General features: G+C 33.8%; 1 protein-coding gene across 2 annotated transcripts in view; it reads right to left on the bottom strand.

Moving 5' to 3' along the window:
• Positions 1-13,002, bottom strand: part of norpA (no receptor potential A) — a 98,982-nt gene extending 85,980 nt beyond the window's left edge. For both annotated transcript variants that reach the window (XM_089642606.1, XM_089642607.1), the window contains exon 1: positions 12,717-13,002. The gene's annotated coding sequence lies outside the window, so the exon portion shown is untranslated. The remainder of the gene's footprint in view (positions 1-12,716) is intronic.
• Between the last annotated feature and the right edge of the window lie 2,415 nt (positions 13,003-15,417).

The following is a 15,417-nucleotide window of genomic DNA, read 5'->3' as shown; positions in this document are numbered from 1 at the left end:
AAAAGAAAATAATAAATTTGCCTCAAAATACACGAAAAATCTTATTCTTCGCTGGCTTATAAACATTTTATTACTTAAAAAAGTATAAATGAAATAGCTCACATCCGTACTAGATATTTGCTAGTATTTTTAGTTTTAAAAAATCAGTTTAGTTGGGTATTTTGGCCTAAGTTTTATATGAAAAAGGCCGCGCAGCCGTTCTTAATAGAACTACGTTATGGATTGTTATTGAAATATGGTAAATCAATTGAATATTTAAAAAAAGTTTGTTTCACATGCGGATATAAATTATTATATTATACAAAGTGTCAATATCTTACAAATTTTTTTTTGTAAGATATTGTTAATTCTGAATTTGAAATATAAGATTGACAAATATGATGAAGGTTTGGGTTGAACTGAAACCGATTGGTTATAAATATATACAATAAAGTGGTATTCAAACAAAGTTATTTTATTTTAATTATTATATTAATATTAAGCCCACTAGGTTATTAAACAATTCAAATAAGCTTTGCAAAACTAAGAAAATATGTAGGATTTTTGATACTCTAACTCGATTTGCTAGTCAATCGAGCGTCCTATCCACCGGCATACGAAGACCTACACCGTTCAGATATACATAGTCAATAATCATCATAAACTAACCTAATTACTCGGTAGATCCAATATCCAATAAGGCACACGAAGCCCGCTGAGATTTATTCGCTAATGGGATGCGGAATAACTTGTAAGGCTTTATGCAACAAATCACCCTTATTTACCACCCCAACTACTCGTGTAACGTGTAACAAGCATTTTGTCATGGTTTTAGGTCTCTTCTAACCAACAAGTGAACAAGATACAGGAAGCAACACTAATTTAATAATACGAGTCACATTTTTCAAGACAACCAAATATAAAGCAGAAACTTTATTGCATAAAGCAGATCGAACCGTGAACTTCGGATTCGTGAAACTGCACGGATAACTTATTGTACCACTAAAACTAGCTAATAATAAATTAAGCTACAGTCCCAAGAGTAGTTTTTGCATTAAAAAATGTGACTTTAACACATTCGCTGCCAGGAGCTTTTGTTACCATTAAAATTACATATGATTGGTCCGCCCATGGGAGTGATTGGCACTGAAACGGACTTTGGAAACCGTGCCCCATCGTGTGAATTAATAAATAACGAGTTACTACATACTACCTAGGCAGGTCACAGTTTATGGACAGTTATTTAATGTACACATGAACAATACATGTATTTGTACAGCATGAGGTGGCCACGCAACTACACAAGAGAAGATTTAAAATACGCAATAAAATTACACCTGGGAGACATGATAATATTATGATATCCAATTCAGGTAAATTGATTGCTTGCACGTTTACCATGGTTTTTTTTTATCGTAATTTATAAGTATTATTATTACGGCAGATAAGCATAAAACCTAGGACTTTTATGTAACCTCTTTGCTTGACATCAAACACAACGTTCTAACTTGGGAATTATAAAGTATATTTTCAGCTTGCTCAAGGGCAATTCAATAACATGTTACGGCGACTGCACGAAGAGGGTTATTAGTTATTATTTAGGATTGAAGAGAAGTGCCACTTTATTTAAACAAATGATTGCGTGTTTAAGAATATGAATAAGTACAGAAACCTGTTTTTAGTACATTATTACTACAATACCTGGGGAGATTTCCTCCCTATATTTTGAAACAGTACATTAAAATATCCTGCATTTTAATATAATGAAAAAGAGGAATGCGTTCAAGAGTCCACCTCAGCACAGGACCCCGTGGAGGACTAAGAAAAACATTATTCTTCCATGTATAGATATTTTTCAAATGATTATATGATGGGACCTACTTTAGATACTTACATATTCGGTCAGGAATTTACATTTCAAAGTAAATATTTTCAGCTCGTAATCAATGTGTGAAATATGTAGGGTTAATGGAATTGTGAAATATTCGTTTAACTGTGTAAAAGTGATATTTGTAATGACATGGATTAAAAAAACAGCAACATAATGGACCATAAATTGACGTAAAATCTATTTATTTTCTTCATTATGTGGATAGATACTATTTAAAAAGAAGAGTTACGTAGGTACATTTTGTAATGCTTTAAAATATATCAATATTGTGAACGTAATCATGTTAATCAATAAACAGAAGCTAATATTCCTAACAAAAGCACAAACATTGAAATAATTATCATTAATAATTGACATTGTGTTTGTTGAGCATGTCGGGACGCCCCGTGAGCAAATCGTCCTTTGAATTCCAGACGGTACAAAAGAACCCCTAAGTCACGTGATCGGCGCAGGTGCCCGGAGCTCGCCTGTTTGCCTTCCGCCGCGGTCACGCGCGCGCCCGTGCCTCTATTATGTCCGGTATAATGTACACTGGGAACGGGTATACACGTGTACTGTACACAACACGACCCCGTAGAGTTACGGATTAACCTCGGCAGGCAGGTTGAACGGAGAAAGAAGCCTTATTCAAACGTCTTTCACATTTTACTTTTTTTATGAGATTGCCGTCCATTTTTCCTCTAGCGAACTTGATCAAAAATTTTCAAATAACCAAAATTTATTTCTTGAATATGTCGAATGGGAGTTCAAAGGACGACAGTTTTATCAGTTTTCTTTCGAATGGGTTTAATCACGTAGCGACCGACTAAAACCAGATTTTCAGCAGAAACCGAAATCGAATTTCGGCTTCTGTTCTAGTTTCGGCCGAAACCGAAGCCTAAACTTATTTAACCCTTCGGTCCTCGTTATATTTCATGAAGAAGTTGTCAAAAAATCAGAGAATTTGTGTGTGTTTCCGCCTCTCAATAAAATAAAAATGGGATATTTCTGAACGTATCCGAAAACTAAAAACAATTTTTTAAAGGTGATGAAATACACTTTCAAATTTTATTATTACAAATAATACCTATATATTTTTTTTAATAAGTTTTAAAAATGGTTCGCATTACGTTTTATCGTCTAAACTGTGAACTAAAATTACTGATAGCAAAAAAATAAACACATATTTTAATAAACAGATGAATTCTAAAATTAAAGTCACCTAAACCGCGGTATAATTCGTTTATTGGCCGAAACCGAAACCGCGGCCAAAACTCGTTTATTGGCCGAATCCGAAAAAAAAATCCGGTCACAGAAATTTTAGTCTAGGGATTTTTTTCTTTATTCATAATATTAGTTTTTGTACATGCTTTTCGACTACAACACTAGGCACGTGCCCTGTGGTAGTCGAAATTGTGTACATAATTACATGCAAATCATCGATTATTATAACAGTATACTGTTTTGTTAAATACAATGTATCGGAATGTAAATTTAATTATGATAACTTAACTTGCTGAAACAATGGAAATAAAGATTAGAAAAATAAAATGTTTGGAAAATAAATTAAGAAAAAATGAATAATAAAACAATATAACTTATTTTAATGGGGTTAAATTTCGTTAAAAAAATCCTTTGTAAATAACAAATTCTGAACACTTATGGTATAAAGATTATAAGTATTTGATATCCTAATATCAATACACGTTGAAAATTTTGAAAACAATATTAGAGAACTGTCGCTGGGCATTCATTATACGTACAGGTACTTACCGTGCTACGTATACATACGCGAGCCGAACTGCCGAACTAAACCTCAACTTATGGGAAGGGAACAAAGCAACCGCAAACCTTGCACAACGCCGCTTGCAGTTGCTTCGTTCCTTTCCCGTAATTCGTGGCTCGGTTCGCGTGTCGGTTCGCAAATGTATACGTACCATTAGAAATCTGTGTCGAAGCCATAGACATCAAAATTAATAGACTTGCCCTAACTTCAAATATGGGTATCATTTCTACGAGCTTAAGCAAACCACGTGACCACATTTTTGGAACCAGGAGGGTTCGAGAACGCTATGCATAAACTATGGCATCCGTCATATTGACCACCGAAGAGAAAAATTAAAAATAAATATATGGAAAATTGTCTATATGGCTTTTTCATTTTCAATGTTAACCCTTGAAATTTCAAAGAAGACAATCTCATGGGGATTTCACCATTTTATAAATGAAAATTCCCGCAAGTTTCGGGAATATTCCCTAAAAATAAATTTCAGCGATTTCACCCATTACTAGCCCTAACACAGAGATCCATTGTAACATGTTTTTTTTTTAATATATTTTTTTTTTTATGGCAAATTTATTATTTATTTTGTAAGAAACAAACAGCTTTTATATAACATACGAAATAAATATAAATATAAAGATGGGAAAGTTAGAACGGATCTTTTAGCGGTATGCCTATATTCTCGATCAACTGAAGAGTTAATCCGATAGAAATGTGTGGTGGGCGTATCCAGAACCCCGAACAACCCCGGGTACACGTCAGCTAATAGATAATTTTATACCCATAGATAAAACAGTTCTAGGAATTATCATCTATTCAGAGGCTCGGCCACTTCAAGTGTGAGAGAGTTCAGGTATTATTAGCATCGTCTTGCTACTAAAAAAAAACATTAATTAACTTGGCCCCTAGGAAAATTACCCTTAAAATTCAATGATCACAGGTACACCACAAAGGGTAAAATCTGTGCGAAGGTATTTTAATGGAAAATTGTTTATGTAAGTGTAAAGTTTACAATATTGTATGAGAATAGGTATCGCAGCCATAGTTGACACGAATACACACATAGTTAAGTACTTCTTGCATACAGAATGTTTCTAATTTTTTATTCGACTTCAAAAATAAAAATTGGTATACCCACTTTATGACATGTCTGAATAAGGTGTTTTTGTTTTTAAAGTCTCGAAAAAAATGACGATAATGAAGGTTGAAATTTTATTTTTATGTTGATGGAAAATTTTTCCATAACAATTTAAAATTAGGCATTATCGATATAACGCCAAAACGAAATGTTCGTTTTTATTCGTTAATTCGGCGGCGGGCGAAGATGGTGACAGTGTGACAGCCAGTGTCCTTATCTATGTTACAATGACGTAACCAGTAGACTGTAGCCAGTTGGAACCGTTTCGGAATATACGCTTAGGGTCAAATAACCAGCGGGCGGAAATTCGAATTTCGCCAAAAGACGGTCTCTCGCGTTAGGGCAATTTTAGAGCGAGATAGATACACCGTATTCATTCCGCTATGAGAAGCTTGCCCTGCGCAGCTGGCCGCAACAGGCCATGTCTACAGCATGGTTCAGAAGAAATCGATTATGATGAATTCTCGGTTCCAGAATTTTACCGAATAAGTTGTTAGACAATGAAGTGAGTAAACATAAAAATGAAAACAAATATTTGACATTTTTATTTATATTTTTTTATGTATTTTACCATCAAAAACACAAGAGGATTATAAACAAACATATTTTCAAGGTAACATTAGATATATAAGAACAGTGATAGAAAAGGTGTACAATGGCACAGTAATAAGGAGACAATAATAGTAGGTATATTATTGCAGCACCAGTACCAGTCACTAGGCGAACCTGTATTGAGGCAGAATTTTGAGCAAAATTAGTTCGTACACTGTTTATGTATTACTAATACATACAGGGTGCCCGGGGTAAAGTGTGATAACTGAGATGATAAAGGAAGGTGATTTAGGTGATTCTACATGATCGTAGAATTAAAAAAAGATAAATATCTTTTTTCGAAATTCCAATATTTATTTTCCCATCAAACAGTTAAACTTTTTTTACATAAAAATTACCTTAAAACATTGGAATTTCAAAAAAGTTATTTTTCTTTATTTATTTGTAAAATCATATAGAATCAGCCCCAGAAGTTAGCGCACTTTACCCCCGGACACCCTGTAAAACAAATGTTCCTATAAAATCATTTAGTAGGTACCTACAGCATTACGCATCGTACAATCGTGTATACTAGGTCATGTTGTATGCTTGTAAGTCGCGCAACGCCAGGTGTTAATGATATTATTGTTTATAATGAATTACCTCGGTATTAACACTTGAATCGGTCACTTAAATATTACCTATTTACATAATAATTTAAATTACACATACCGATGGAACATATTTTGCTTTAGAATAAAAATAAATTCTTAGTTGGTTCCTTCCCCTGGAAAATAAACAACACAAAATGATCGCTAAATGTTATAAAAAATAATACATCTGAATGAATAACATTGGTTTGTTCAGACAACCCTATACCTTGTAAAAAGTAAGAGAAAGTACATGGAAAATTTAATTTCACTAATCATTGTTTTTCTCAAAATATATGTATATAGTCCAGAAATATTTTTGATGTCGTGACTTGTATTTTCTGATGAAACTTTTATCCGTAAGTATTTTTGTGCCCATTTTTAGCAAAGAAATATTTTTTTAAATGTGATTGAGAGCCGCGAACAGACGATCAGCGGATAATGGCGTGTTAAGAGCGTATGTCGCTTACGGGCGAATCGTAAATTCATTAGAATAACATACTATAAAAATATATATTTTTGGCCATAATTATTTGTAATTTTTCAATAATCTTTAAGTAAAATATGTGTGTAAAAAAAATCTCAATTATATTAATTAGTAAGTGCGTAAATAAATGGACAAATTGGAGGATTTTCGTCACAAATCGCGTGAGGATTTATTTGAAGTTAAATTAAAATTCTGAAAAGTGCTAACGATAGATAATTTATTATTTCATAATATTGTTTAATAATATGACACGAAAAAAAAAGTGTTATTTATTACAAAATTAAGTTTAATTTTATATTAAAGCACAAAAACCAACGGTATAAGTTTATTATAATAAAAAATTACGAAATTTTTAAAAAGTAAAAGATATTTTACAATATAAAATAATATTTTTCGAAATCAATGTTTTTTTTGTAGAAAAGAGTCGATACGTCTAGAATTCGATTTAAAATCACTAATTTTCGGTTGTGCCTGGTACCCTCTTAAGGAACTGCAGTGAAAAAGATTAGGTTTAAAAAGAAAATAGTACGATAATACGAGTACTTGAACAATTTATTTGTTATTTAAGTTACGATTTACGACGCCAATACATTTAGTGTGTGTAAAAAAATGGCATTCTGACTTATAAGAAGTTGGGAAGGATCACAGACATAAATATGCTGAATATTCATATGTCTATGGGAAGGATATAATAAATTGATCACATGTGTTGCGCTGTTTTTTGCAAAAAAGCACCCCGAGGGCGCTGTATTAATAATCTAGTAATAAAGGTTGACGTGTTAATGTATATTTTTGATGTGAATAATTGCCAGTATGAAAACATTGGTTTCGCCCATCTATTGACGACCAAACGCTTTGCACCACATCGAGAGGGATGGATGCATACATTCACACTGACCCCCAAATTCCTACCCACTCCTACCTGTTTTGCATCCTAGAACTTTCTTTCCTTAGGATAAAAAAGTCTTAACTACCCAAATTTTGCTTCAGTCCGCAGCTAGTGCTCCCGCTGAACTCCGAGTGTTGAAATCGATTAATCATTCGATTCTACTGATGTTTCGACAAAAACATTTCGATTCTGCCCATCATTCGTAAGTACTTCTTTTGCAATAAATGGGAAACACCAATGTTTTCATATTGGCAATGATATGTTTGTTTATTGTTTAGTGTTTACTTTTTACGTGGCGTGACCCAATCTATTGATATTTGATAGCTTATACTTCCGTGAAGTACAATATTTCATCCCCACGGAATAAAAAACCTGGACACTAAACCAAAAGTAAATATAAAATTTATATAACGGGCCGATTGGTTTTTTACACCAATAACATACATAACCTTAAAATACATATCAACCTTAGATTCTTCACAGTTTTTTTAGGATTTTCGACAAAACGGCGTCATGAAAAATGATCAATTATCACTAATAATAATTTTCTAAACTGTCATAGTCAGAAAGCCATTTTTTACACACACTAAATGTACGGGCGTCATAAATCTCAACCAAAAATATTAATGAACTGTTCACATACTCGTAGCTTCTTCGGTAGGTAGATAATATCCTAATTAAACAACATTCCAACATTTGACAATTAATCCCAGTGGATATCAAATCATATTAGGTAGTACGTATCACAATGTTAAACGGGAATAATATCTCGTTTGTCAAGCAATCCGAGGTATTTTTGACGTTTCTCGGAGTTGGGAATCCCAATGACTGTAGTGGTTTCGAATGATTGTGACAGAATCAATTCCTTGTTCGATGATGTTTCAAAACGATTGTATCGGATTGTGTGATGATTTTTGACAGAATCGATTTGTCCATGACAATGAATCGAAATATTTCGATGGTCAAAAAGATCGAGTAAATCATCGATTGTGCCCATCGCTATTGGTATGACTAATCTGCTGATTAAGGCGATGCACTACGTCGTGTAATATTTTAAATTGAACCGCTATCAATAACAACCCTTACGTAGATGGCGATAAGGTTCAAATTCCCGCTTAACACCATCTGCCTGTTTTGATTTATGCAAGAAAAAAACATGGCCAAAAAGTGCCTTTTATTTTATTTTGTGGATGTTCAGGTATAAATTTTTTTTTCGATCATTTTATAAATAACTTAATTTTCTACATTATACAATAAAATCATAACCGAAAATGGGTTCGTAAGTAGGAGATTTTGAACTTTACAGCAGTTTTCATAGGCCTTTACATTTTTTTTTCTGGGCTTATAAAAAGACTTATCTAAAAAATACTCGATTATTTCAAAGGCCAAGATGTATTCTACTCGTAGTATTTAATTAAAGCATCTGAAAAATTTCTAGGCGACCAAATCTTCAAACCAAAAACACACGATTTTGCATTACTACGTATGGCATCGCCTTAACAACAGCCAGTCTACGTTAGTAAGAATATACGGTTTAAATGTTCTACATCAGGGTTGCCACTTCGTGGTATCAATTTCTAAGAATGTTCAAATGTTGGTATTTTAGGGGGAAGACATTTTGTGGGAAAAATGCGGGCTTTTGCGCATTCCTTGATTATCCAACCATATTGAAAAATAAAATTTAAAGTAATTGCGAGAACGCACTATATTTCGTTTTCGTCTGCAGCAAATTTCAAAAAATCTATTTTGAAAGGCTGAACGAAAGTGAATCCGAAAAATGACTAGACAATAAAAAATGAATGCTAATTTCAATAGAATTAGGGTTCGTTTTGGTGGTAAAGGAAATTGTGGGATATTCTAAAATGTCTTCGTCTCTTGTGGATATGTTAGAACATATGCAACCCTGGTCCACTTTCATATGTGAACCGATGAAAATGTTTTAATGCAGGTTTTTAAACACCGGTAAAATCAGGTGCCGTCAGGGATGCATTTAGCACTTTGATTCAATACGACAACATTAATGACGAGTTGCTAAAATTTTACATAGTGTTCTTCGCTGTTAAAAGCGGATACTACATACAATACAAAATACAGCGCCGGTTGATAAAAAAATTGACTTTTGATTGGTGACGTCACGGGTCAGTTCCACAGATGTGATTAAACTTTGTAAATTATTTTATCTATGAAAAATAACTAAAACAGTAGAAAATATAAAGGAATTTAAGGTACAAGGTCATTATTAATTAAAAAAGAGCTGCGTTTCCTCATTTTTAATTAAAATATTAAAATTAAACATTTTTAATTCAATGATCAGAAACAGAAAAATAAATTATAAATCTTCAACACATCTTTGACGGTATTCGTAGTTTGTGAAAAAAACCCATCTCATTATCAGTTCCAGTTTTGAAAATGACACTTAAATTCAAAGCAAAATCCGGATACAAATTGAACAACAGCCGAAATAAGTATTTTTATTACTAAAAATAATACTAGAAACTTTACATACATCTCAACCGAAATTAGTATTTTTTATTAATAAAAAGAACACTAAACACTTTTTGAATACATATGTATTCAAATTTGAATAACATTGTCCCATTTTCACCAAAACAATAAATTACCTTATTTTATTATCGTAGCTTAGCAATACAAAATACTGTTTCTCACTGATTCTTTTCAAGGACATCACTGTAGAAAGTGCATAATGGAACTATTATAATCATTTTAATTATAAATAAGTATTAATTAATACAAGTTTCATAACAACAATAAATTAAGTAAGTACCTGATCATTATGTTATTATTGTTCAATAAATTACTGTAATGAAAATTGAACGTAACTACTTACATACGTATAACCATTATTATTTTTAGTACTCTTTTTCAAGGGCGTAGCTAAAGCATTCATATGGGGGAGGGTCAACCTTGTGAGGGCGGGTGCAGCAAGGGAGAAATGGGGGAGGGGGGATTTATTAAAAAGTATTTTTGGGACCTCCACTTACCACAACTTATTTCGTGTTCGAGATCGATTCCTCGGCTGGTTAAGTCCCCCATCACAACAATTTCCCCTCACTGTGGTGGTTAGTAGGGACTTTCGGTTCCATGATATTTCATCAAAACTATCCAGACCGGGTATCACTTTGATGAGATACCCGGTCACCGGGGTATTTATAATATTGTCAGATTATTCGTAACCCGAGCTTCCTTTGTCTTTAAAAAAATAAAAGTAACCATACCATAGTTTCCCCGCACGGGTAGGCAGAGAGGATGGACCGTCACACAACTCTGTCTCGGCACCCATTCCTTGCTTCGTTCATATTCACACATCGCGCATCGTTTCTAAATACTCTTTCGTTATTCAATGACTTGAATGTAATTGAAATTCCTTGGCTCTAAAATATTATATTATAAGTATTTCTGTAATATTCAAACAAAAAGTATATACATATATCAAGTTGTCATTTACGACGAAGGTCAGGTAACTAACTAACCATCAACAAAAATTAAAAATTATATAAATACATACCTGCCTACTTTATCAATCATCAAAAATCCTAATTTCGGTTGTGTGTCTGTATTGTAACTCTGGTGTTCGATGAACTTGCATTTGTTTTGAATTTAAGTGTCGTCTACGGAATTAGAATTGATTGCGTGAAGAATTCGGGAAAGCGATAAAGTACCAACTTACCTACCTATAATATAACAGAAAATTATTTTAAGGCGATGCACTACATCGTGTAATATTTTAAATTGAGCCGCTATCAATAACAACCCTTACGTAGATGGCGATAAGGTTTAAATTCCCGCTTAACACCATCCGCCTGTTTTGAATTATGCAAGAGAAAAACATGGCCAAAAAGTGCCTTTTATTTTATTTTGTGGATGTTCAGGCATAAATATTTAATTTTTTCGATCATTTTATAAATAAATTAATTCGCCACATTATACAATAAAATCATAACCGAAAATGGGTTCGTAAGTAGGAGATTTTGAACTTTAAAGCAGTTTTCATAGGCCTTTACATTATTTTTTTGTGGGCTTATAAAAAGATTTATCTAAAAAATACTCGATTATTTCAAAGGCCAAGATGTATTCTACTCGCAGTATTTAATTAAAGCATCTGAAACATTTCTAGGCGACCAAATTTTCAAACCAAAACACATTTTTTTTATTAAAAGAAAGACAAACATTCCCGGGTTACGAATAACCTGACAATATTTGAAAATCTCCTACTACCACCACGGTAAGCTGAAAATGTTGCTTGTGTTGTGATGGAGGACTTAGCCAGCCGCGGAATTGAACACACTACGCCTGGGTGGGACCCAAACGCGATGTCAACTCGGTCACCGACCGGTCATGTTTTTGAATTACTACGTATGGCATCGCCTTTATGAAAATGGTACCTACCGAATTTGCAGAGTAAATGGTAAGTCTAGCCACTCGTATGGTATCAGGAATACCAACATGAGAAAATGTCATCAATAGAAATTATTTTGGCTGTCATCCCATACAACGAAAGCGAATTTTTATTTTACGTAATTAAAAATTTCCCAAATGCAGTCAGCTTACTTAGTAACTAAGGTGAATCAAAAGATTTAATTTAAAAAAATCCTATGAAGCGTGGCCAGCGATCCCGAATATTTACCAATGATTTTAATTATCATTTTCTAAATTGGAACTGATGTGTCAAAAATATTTCTGTTCCAGAAAAGTATTTAATTCTATGTTTTCAATGTGTATTTCTTTTGTTATTTCGGAGGGCTAATCTTGACGAGTAAAGTCAGATTTCGTGATTTTTCAAGGGTCTGCGTTTTTTTTAGCCAACATGCAATCATCATTCAAATTGCCCTTATATCCTGTAATTTTTCACGGTAACGATAAGAAATAGACCAAATTGCACAAACGATAAAATAAAGCCATGGTCTCCGTTTCAAAGGGGTTGGTACTAGGTACCTATTGTTATTTTTTTATAATGCAACATGTTACACTTTGCCAAAAGATACTGTTTAAAAAGGTAAGATTTTTGATCAAATGAGAAAATTACATTATGATATGGCCATTTTCATTGTTATAATTTTTCATTACAAAATAAATTTATTACTTATTGGGTATCTGGTAAATTAGAATTTCTCTGTGTAACCTGTCGCTGAACTGTAAACTGGTTAAGCATTTCGAATAAAGGTTCAATGGGGCAATATAATATTGAAACGGAGACATTTGAATCATTTTGACGGAAAATAACAATCAGCAACAACCTATTCGGGTACATTTTGACATTGTAATGTCTTCGTCGGGTAGTAAAGATTCGAGTCGGATGCTTACCAAACGAAAAAAAACATTAGGCAACTCGAATGACTCAAAAAATAGAATATTGTTTACTAAAACGCACCTGAATATCAGCAAACGGTCCTATTGGATTCCAACAAGCAACACCATCGCACACAGAATGTTGTAAATTGTAAATAAACCAACAAGCGAAAATAAAACGAGGAGAAGCGCGCAAGCAAGAACACAAGGCTTATTTAGTTTACAGTATCACTGTTTTTTAGTTTATATTAGCACTTTTGGAACCAAATGAAGATATCACGTCAAAAACATAAAATAACAACACCGCGCCCGACGGAACCACGGAACACCGTACCGAAGCGAACTGTGAACTGAGACTTGTTTGTTTGACAGGCGGACGAGGCGAGCCGCGCGCCGCCATCAACTAGAGATGGTCGATATTCCTGTCCCGGTTACTTCACTGGATCGCCCTTCCCGCAGTTGGGAACCGGTTCCATTTCGGTCTCCTGTATTTGCAACCACAGTGATGCCCATTTAAATTTAAATCAATCAGCTCAATAACTGATATTTTTTAATTAACTTGTTTGTGAGGACTGGTACGATGCGTGAAGTTTGCTGCTATCTACTGGAGGTGATCGATAATCCCGTTGGACCGCCCTTCCCGCCAATGGCAACTGGTTCCATTTTGGCATCCGGTTCCTTGCTAGAACCGCAGTGACGCCAATTTCAACCATCCTTATGATAATAATTTAAATAGCAAACTTCTTCTTCTTTATTACTCTAAAAAAATAATGAAGTAAGTAGGTACTAAGTGCTGTCCCTTAAGCATAGCTAATTTTTTTTATATGTATTTAGTATCCATAAACACAAAATGAAACAAAAAAATTTTAATAGGTCAGTTTTTTTTATTATTTAACAAAGTTTTTTTACATAATTCTTCCATAGTATGACGGGTACTTACTTAACAAAATTTCAAAACTAATTCAATTTATTTTTTTTTGCTCCTGATTTGCGCTTGTGAGTATTTTGAGAGTCTCTCTGCAGGGTCCAGCAATAGTCTGCTATCATAGATGGACTCCACTTTCCTTGGTATCACTTTTCCATATCCGTAATGTCCTGGTAAAATCGTTCGCCGTGCTTGTCACTGACATCTCCCATATTTTCGGGGAAAAAATTCAAATGTGAATGAAGGAAGTGTATTTTTAGTGACATGTTATATCCCATATTTTTATAGACTATGAGCATTTCAGACACAATGCTGATATAGTCTTCACTTAAATGACTTCCAATAAAGTTCTCGACAACATTCTTGTAGGCTGACCAAGCGGCTAGCTCGACTGGTCTCAACACTGTTATAAAATTCGGATCAGTCAAGACCTCCCTTATTTGTGGTCCCACAAATATTCCTTCTTTAATTTTTGCGTCGCTGACCTTAGGAAACTTTTGCTTTAAGTAAATCATGCCATTTCCATCCTTAGAGAAGCCTTTTGAAAAAAATTCATCAAACCCAATTTAACGTGTAAGGGTGTAAGTAAGATATCTTTAGATTTTACTAAGGGAGCATGTTGAACATTCTTCGTGCCAGGTTTAAGGTGCTTTCTAGTAGGCCAGTCCTTGGTCTTTCCTGTCTCTGCTGTCCCACTCGCACAGAAAACAACAATACTTTGTGTATCCCGCTTGCAGTCCTAGTAGGAGCCCTATTATTTTTAGATCACCACATATTTTCCATTCGTATTTTACAAATTTATTTTTTGTTAACAGCAGCTTCATGTTGTCATAGTTTTCTTTCATGTTTGCAGCATGACCAAATGGAATGGATGGTCAAAAATCAAAAAATCAATGATAACTCACGAATAAAAATGAATTAATACACATTTTAGTAAAACTTTTTTTTTTTTTTTTTTTAACATTATTTCTGGCTTTCACCCTTCAAGGGTGTTCTTGGCCATCATTTAAAATTATTGAGAAATGAAAGGTGAATTTAAATATTAATTTTATTTAAATGGGCAAATTTCAAAATTATAATGAAAATTGGAGTCGAGTTCAGACTTAGAAGAGATGAGATGTTGAATGGAGGGGAGGCAATTTTAGATAAGGCTTGATAGAAGAGAGGATATTTGTTTAGAGAGGGACAACCAAAAAATATGTGATCTAAAGTTCCCACTTCTAGACCACAGAATGTACAATCTGGGGAGTCAACAACGTGAATTTTAAAAAGATGGGAAGGAACGGAACAATGTCCGATCCTCATTCGAATGAGTGAAGAAATTTCTTTTTTGGAAAAATGAGGGAATTGCTGAAACCACGGTTTTGATGGAATAGTCCTTTGTATTGAGGCATAGCAGGCTCCCTTGGATTGACTAGCAATGTGCCAATACTCCGACCAAACATTGCGGGATCTATCTTTGATGATGGAAAAAATGTCAGATAGGGGAATGTGGTTTACGAGGGTAACAACAGGGTTGGACGCTCCTTGTTTTGCCAAGGCATCCGCAATATCATTACCCATGATACCAACATGTCCAGGAATCCAAATCAGAGTTACAGTTTTACCAGAGCTTTGAATGGAGGCTATCATCTCTCGAATAAGGCATACAAAGTGATCATCAGGATGAAGAAGAGGACTGGATTTAAGTTTTTGGAGGGAACTGAGAGAGTCAGAGAGAACGAGGGAATGTTCGAAATTATTTTTGATTATATATTTGAGAGATTCTATTATTGCAATGCACTCGGCTGAAAATATTGAAAATTGATTTGAAATTGAATGAAATATTCTGTCATTAGAATTATTGTGGTAAACGTTA

Source organism: Hesperophylax consimilis, chromosome 18 (genome assembly GCF_061612785.1).
Source record: "Hesperophylax consimilis isolate HC1 chromosome 18, BYU_Hcon_1.0, whole genome shotgun sequence".
Lineage (NCBI taxonomy): Eukaryota > Metazoa > Arthropoda > Insecta > Trichoptera > Limnephilidae > Hesperophylax > Hesperophylax consimilis.
The sequence above is the reverse complement of the archived record's forward strand: the minus strand, read 5'-3'. Positions and strand labels throughout refer to the sequence as shown.